This window comes from Pinus tabuliformis, chromosome J, assembly GCF_031772625.1.
Source record: "Pinus tabuliformis cultivar Carrire ecotype Pingquan chromosome J, CPIR1, whole genome shotgun sequence".
Taxonomy (NCBI): Eukaryota; Viridiplantae; Streptophyta; class Pinopsida; order Pinales; family Pinaceae; genus Pinus; species Pinus tabuliformis.
In genome coordinates this window covers 1,222,054,174-1,222,061,186 of record NC_142295.1, presented here as the reverse complement: position 1 = coordinate 1,222,061,186, position 7,013 = coordinate 1,222,054,174, and the positions used below count along the sequence as shown (strand labels likewise).

Sequence of the window (7,013 nt, the reverse complement as noted above, 5' to 3'; positions counted from 1 at the left end):
ACAATCCATTGTGAGCTGAATGGCAATATTTTTCACATGTTAAGCTCTCTGGAAAAAGACTTTGGTTTCCCCTCCTAGGAGGAGAGATTTTTTTTATCACACTATGGTTTCCTCATTCTAAGACAAAGATGGATACTATGTCTGTACATTGTGTAAATTTTGATCTGTTAATATAATATAAGAATGCTTGCTTACAAAAGAAAAAAAAATGCATAAAATTATATATATATATATATATATATATAGGCGTAATCTAACTTGTAGACAAAATAGACTTTTCCACCAGAATCCTACAAAACAATTTCAAGAAAGAATGTGATTTTTTGTTGTTTAAAATGCATTTTTGAATTTACAAATGGATTCAACACCCTAAAAAACCCTTGCGACACTCAAATTATACAGATTAAACAACTTAAACTAAAGATTTAAAAAATCTTTGCCTTGGGTTAAAAATAACTAGAAGTGAAAAAGGTCATTTTGTCTATAAGTTAGACTATATATATATATATATATATAGTAGGTTTAATTATGAAATAGGTTATATTCCATAGAAATACCATGGGTCAATACAATTAGTTTTCAATACTATGGGTCATTTTAATTTTTATTATTATTTTATTTTTATATGGTTATTTTTATTTTATTTGGACCTAGTTAAAATGTTTCCATTACTTTACATTATATTACAACATTTCTACTCTATCCAACATATCAAAAACATCTAAATATATATAATAAAAAAATGTCACCATTTATTTAATAAAATAAAATTTAAATTTATAAAAACAAAAAAAACCAACTTATTACAACCAATAACATGATCTAAATTAAAAAAAAACCATATTAAATTATATATATATATATATATATATATATATATATATAGTTATTTCATCATTTTTAATAACACTGATATGAAAAGATAAATATCCATATTTAATTATATAATATGGAATAAAACAATTTTTTCAAAATAAATATAAATTATTTTTTTAAGGTATTTTTAACTTAATATAATTTTAATTGCTTAAATAATTTTGAAATTAATGAAAAAAACCAACTTATTACAACCAATAACATGATCTAAATTAAAAAAAAAAACTTTATTAAATTATTAATATAATTATATATATATATATATATTTATTTATTTTTCATCATTTTTAATAACAATAATATGAAAAGATAAATAACAATATTTAATTATATAATATAAAACAATTTTTTCAAAATAAATATAAATTATTTATTAAGGTATTTTTAACTTAATATAATTTTAATTGCTTAAATAATTTTAAAATTTACGAAAAAAATTATATATAAATTATTTATTAAAGTATTTTTAACTTAATATAATTTTAATTGCTTAAATAATTTTAAAATTTACAAAAAAAATTATATATAGATATATTATTTTATTTATTTCACAAAACATATTTCACTAATTTAATGATAATATTAAAAAATAAAAATATATTTTATTTCTTAAATTTAAAATAAAAAATAAAAACACGCATTACTGTGGTATCATGTAATTAAACCACTTAATATAATAAAAAATGTATAAAAGAAAATATAGAAAGGGAAAAAACATTGGTAAGAAAGTTCAATACTTGTTGGGTATGAGGCAACTACGTCATGGTTTACATCAAGCTTTTAAATTTGAAAACAAAATAGAGCGGGAGTTTTCACTGATGCGGCCGATGTTAAACACACCACAGCTAGTTGATACCTCTGGCCAGTCCGATACGGGGAGTAGAAAACAAAATAGAGCGGGAGTTTTCACTGATACGGCCGATGTTAAACACACCACAGCTAGTTGATACCTCTGGCCAGTCCGATACGGGGAGTAGTCTACCTAGGCGGTAGAATGACCCGTTTTCCGGTATCGACCGGAAAATCGTCCGGTTCTGGCTATCGGTAAACTCTCCATCCTCCACCACCATCCCTTATCTCCGACACCCTCCCCTGACAGCCCTAACATTCGCTGACAAAATAATCTGAATGTCGCCTGACATGCCTGACCGATCAGCGACGACCTGGAATTCATGGGGGAGTATTATGGCTGGTTCGAAATGGTCACCCGCGCGCGATTCTGTTATCTCACATTTCTCAGTCCATTCTGGTCGAGTGTTCGAACCTCAAACAAGGAGATTTAGGCTTCGAATTTGTGGTGGTCTGTTCTGAGATTCAGATTTGCTCGGCAGAGGATTTTGGCTCTTCCACATATCAATTAGCTGTTTTGAGCGTAAGCGAGAATGGCGGGGTCAGGCAAGTACGCATTTTCGGCTCTCTTGGCCGTTGTGATGATAATGTTGGGAGCGGGAGTAGCAGCAGCAGAGGTGACCGCAGCATCTCCCAGTCCGCAGCATCTCCCAGTCCAACAATGGAGGCAGGTGCTGCTTCCATGGCCTTCGTTCCCTCTCTATTCTTCGCAATCATGGCCTCATTCATCCCCTTCTTGGTCTCTCGATTTTACTGAGATCTCTTGCGGTTGCTCTTTGGTCCATTTTTTAGGATCAGCGAGGGTCGGCTTTTATTATCAACTTATATATATTTTCTGATATTTATACGGCAGTATAGGTATAGGTTTAGTGGAGGTTATTCTTTTCTGGACGAATGCCAGAGTATTTTGTATCTGGAGGTTTTCTTACTTCATTGTTTATCCATTTAGGAAATAAAGGGATCTCTTCACAGCCCTTTCTATTGAATATGATTTTGAGTTAATAAATTTTGTTTGATAATCTTGGACTTAGCAGGTTACAATGGCTTCGCAGATTTTGCGTTTCTCTGTTGTTTGAGAATCGTGTACTACCGTAGTACACCATATTTATTCTTTAAGGAGCGTATATTATTATGTCAGTTACGGTGTGTTTGTATACATATGTATATATGTCAGACGATAAAAATATGCAGGATATACATCCCTTTCATCATACACATCTCTTACCCTTTTTTGAATGCTTGCCTTACTTTCTACACTTTTCATGATGAATAAATTTTGATATCAATAAGCCATGGTAAGCTTTCCAGCTCTGTATGACCATGAATTCTTTTCCTAATGCATTATAGTATCTTTCCATCTGTGCATATGATCATCATTTAAAATTTTCGATGTGCAGAGTGCACAGATCATCATTTAAAATTTTCGATGTGCAGAGTCATTCGTATTAGGATAAAACAGTACAAAGCATTTGATACCCTGGCATGCGAAAATTTTAAAGTGCTACTCATTTCTCGAATCCGAACAAAAGGGCACACAGCATTCTATACCGGACATGGTATCTTTCCGGTTCATGATCATTTAAAATCGAGAAGCATAAACGGGTTACATTTTCCCACAAATTGTGACATGATGGTTTTTTAGTCCGTTTCCATAAGATTTCTGATGATGGTGCTGAATTGGTTAACATTTTTGATGGTGTTACAGTCAGTTTTAAAATGAAGTGCCAAATTCTAAAGAGAAATTAGCAGGGAAATTGTGGAATTGTGGCCTCTTAAAGACAAAAATTTCCTAATTCTGATGAGAAATGAAGAGCCAAAATCGAATGAGAATTTAGCAGGGAAATAATTCTGATGAGAAATTAAGAGTTAAATTCTAATGAGAAATTAGGAGGGAAATTGTGAAATTCCAATGCGGAGAGTTTCATTTAAGGATAAAACAGTACAAAACATTTTATACCCTGAAATACAAAAACTTTCATGTGACAGATTACTTTCTTGGCCTATCTTGTAAAAAGGGTACGAAGCATTTTATAGTGGATAAAAAAAATAAAATAAAAAAGTGTTTACCAAGATGGAAGAAAAAGAGGGAAAAAAATATTTATGGAAGGTGGAAGAAAAATATTTATCAAGGTGGAAGAATTGCACTGATGGTTAAAAGTGTTTTAGGCAAAAGTTATAAAAGGTTTTCAGCCCTATCAAAACCCTCCAGGGCACCGAACAGCTGTAACCTGGATTTACAAAAATCTTTGCCGGATTTTATTAAAATCTTACTAGAATTTTCATCATTTTCAGCCCAAAAAAGCAGCCTTGTTAGACCACTGGATAACGAGGTCGAGGAAGAATTGCTTTGATGGCCAAAAATGACTGGAAATTGGGCAAAAAAATTTCAAAAAATCTTATACCCAAATGTTTGAATGAATTATTTTTGATGATGGAAATGGATTCAGCACCATCTAAAAATTTTGGCACACCCAAAATCAACTTTTGGCATACCCAAAATCTTGAAGTTTAAGAACTATACCTTGGATGTGCCAATTTCTCTTTCATCTATGTGCCAAATTCAAAAAATTATTTTGAAGTTTAACAACTATAACTTCAATGTGCCAAATTCTTTTTCATATGCTAAATTCGTTTACTTACATATCCCGTCACGCATTTTATACCGGATAAAAAATGGTATACAAGTACATTTGTCCACAACTATAACTTTTAATTGTTTTTAATGGATGGATAAATTTCAAATTTTCTCTCCATCAAAACGGATGCATGGATGACTTTAATGAAGGGAACTTACATTTGTGGACTGTTGCCAATGTTGTGTTGCATATTCTTTTAAGTTGTGGACTGTTGCCAATGATGTTTTGCATCTTCTTTAAGTTGTGGATTATTCATGGATGACTTGAATGAAGGGAACTTACATTTGTGGAGTGTTGCCAATGTTGTGTTGCATATTCTTTAAGTTGTGGACCGTTGCCAATGATGTTTTGCATTTTCTTTAAGTTGTGGATTGTTGGCTTTAAGTTAGGGTGTACTTGGAGAGCTAATGTTATGAAATTAATTTTAATTAACGGAATTTATAATTGTGAATAGTGGTGAATGATATTCTTTATGAGGTGAATGATATTCTTTATGAGGTGAATGATATTCTTTGTCTGTTTTATATTGAAAATTTGGAGAGGTAATGTTATGGATGTTTTAATCTTGTGAAATTAAGGTGAGTGAAGGGAAATTGCAATTATATTGGTGAATGGTGTTTTTTTAGTATGTTGATGATTTAGAAAGTTAATGTAATGGTGAATTGAGTTAATCAAATGACATTAATCATTTAAAATGACTGATGTGCATAGTGTATTTTTGAAGATGTTTTAAGTATTTTGTATCTAGACTCTATAAATTTAGGGAAACATCCAAGGGAAAACATGGACAATGGAAACATCTAATCAATATGTAAGGAAAACATGGACAATGTTGAAAGATAAAATGAATTTATTTTTTACAAATAAAAACAAGTTGTCATGTTGCATGAAACTTGTGGCCCATGGGAGCTTATCACAAAGAAGAATAAAGTTTGAGATAATGGTTGTGGAAGTTTATCAAAATCAAGGGCCTATCAAAAAGAAGAATAAAGTTCCAAATAATGCTTGTGGAAGTTTTTCAAAATCAAGGGCCAAGCAAATATGCTTTCTTTAACTCTATGTAAGTGTTCCACAATTTAGAATCAATACAACTATGTAAATTGCTTAGAAGCCAACCCCTATACCTTATTCAATGACATCTTTTAGACTTGGTATTGAAAAGGTTCAACTGGCCGATACCTTTGGAACCTCTTGGGGTAATTCCATTTTTCATGAGCATTGAACAATTGGGCTGTACAAGCTTACTTTTAAGTAAAAAATCTTCATAAGTATTAAACCATTTGTAACAACCTTTTTTGGTTGTCCCCTCGTGTAAATATTTTCATGTGTGATTGAAATTAATTGTGATAAATGTAAAAGTGACTAGATTGAGAAGAGGACATAGATTCAAAGCTTGAGAGAAGTTGCTTAGGAATTGCATGAGGAAATAACCAAGCTAAGAAGTTTTTGTTTAATGGCCACCCCTATTCATGTTGAATTAAAAACAAGTTGGTATAGACATTTAAATGGAGTAAAATAACAAACTAGCTTGCTCTCCATTGCACCGAGCTAATCAGAGCGAGCCATAAACATTGGTAGGAGGAACAAGTGGGCCTCGCCCGAAGTTTCTATCCTGGTGATTTGTTGTAACACTTCTTTTTATTGTACCAGCAACTATTGAGCGAGCTGATGAGGCAACAATGAATGTGATAACCCACAACAAATTAGAGGACGTTGTGTTGCAATTGGATCATCCAGAAGGGCTTTAGGCTAAAGGTTCGAAGAACAAACAATTAAAAGAAGGCCAAACTTTGAGACCCAGGTGTCATTATGCACGATCATGGGGACAGTTCCAAGGCATCAAGTATAAAGGAGCCAAGAAATGTGAGCAGCATTATTGGAAGGTAGAAGAGGTCGAGTATTTAAGAGGGGCATTAACGTACGAAAAGAATGCTAATAATTGGGGGCAGTGCCGCTAAGGCCAGTCTAGAAGTATACAAGGGTTGTGAAGGTCCTGTGTTAGAAAAGAATAACAAGGCTCGAAACACTTTTGGCTCCTCCCACTTTAATTCAAAGCCTCCCACTGTTATATATAAAGGGATTTATATCCCGAGGGTTGAAGGAAGCACATTTTTAGTCATAACTGGGACTGTGGGTAGCAGGCTCAAAATTGGGCTTACATCACCATACTTCTATTGGTAAGTCCCCATTTGAAACTTGTTTTGGATATTTGTTGCCTTCACCTTTGGATATTGCATATGGACAGCAAGGAGGGGCACGGGATGATCTTACAGTGGACTCCTTAAGGGCTGAAAAATTTGTAGAGAAGATCAAGCATATCCATATACAAGTATAAGAGACACTATAGAAGTCACAAGAAAAATATAAGGCCAGACATGATCAACACAAAATAGACAAATCATTTAAGGTGGGAGACAGAGTATGATTATAGTTGCACAATGAGAAGCTACAAGGTCCTGGTATGAAAATCAAGGCTTTGTGGTATGGTCCCTTCGAGATACTAGAAAAGGTGGGTGATAATTCCTATCGACATAGTCTACCACCATACATGAGCATTTACTCAGTTATGAATGTAGAGGATCTAAATCTCTATGAGCCTTCCATGCTAGATCAGGAAGAGGAATAGGGCCTACCTTCTGTGAAGGATTTGGC

At 32.8% G+C, this 7,013-nt stretch overlaps 1 pseudogene; it reads left to right on the top strand.

Annotated features, from left to right (window-relative positions):
- The first annotated feature begins 1,918 nt into the window (after nt 1-1,918).
- On the top strand, nt 1,919-2,746 carry LOC149231532 (uncharacterized; annotated as a pseudogene).
- The last annotated feature ends 4,267 nt before the right edge of the window (nt 2,747-7,013 follow it).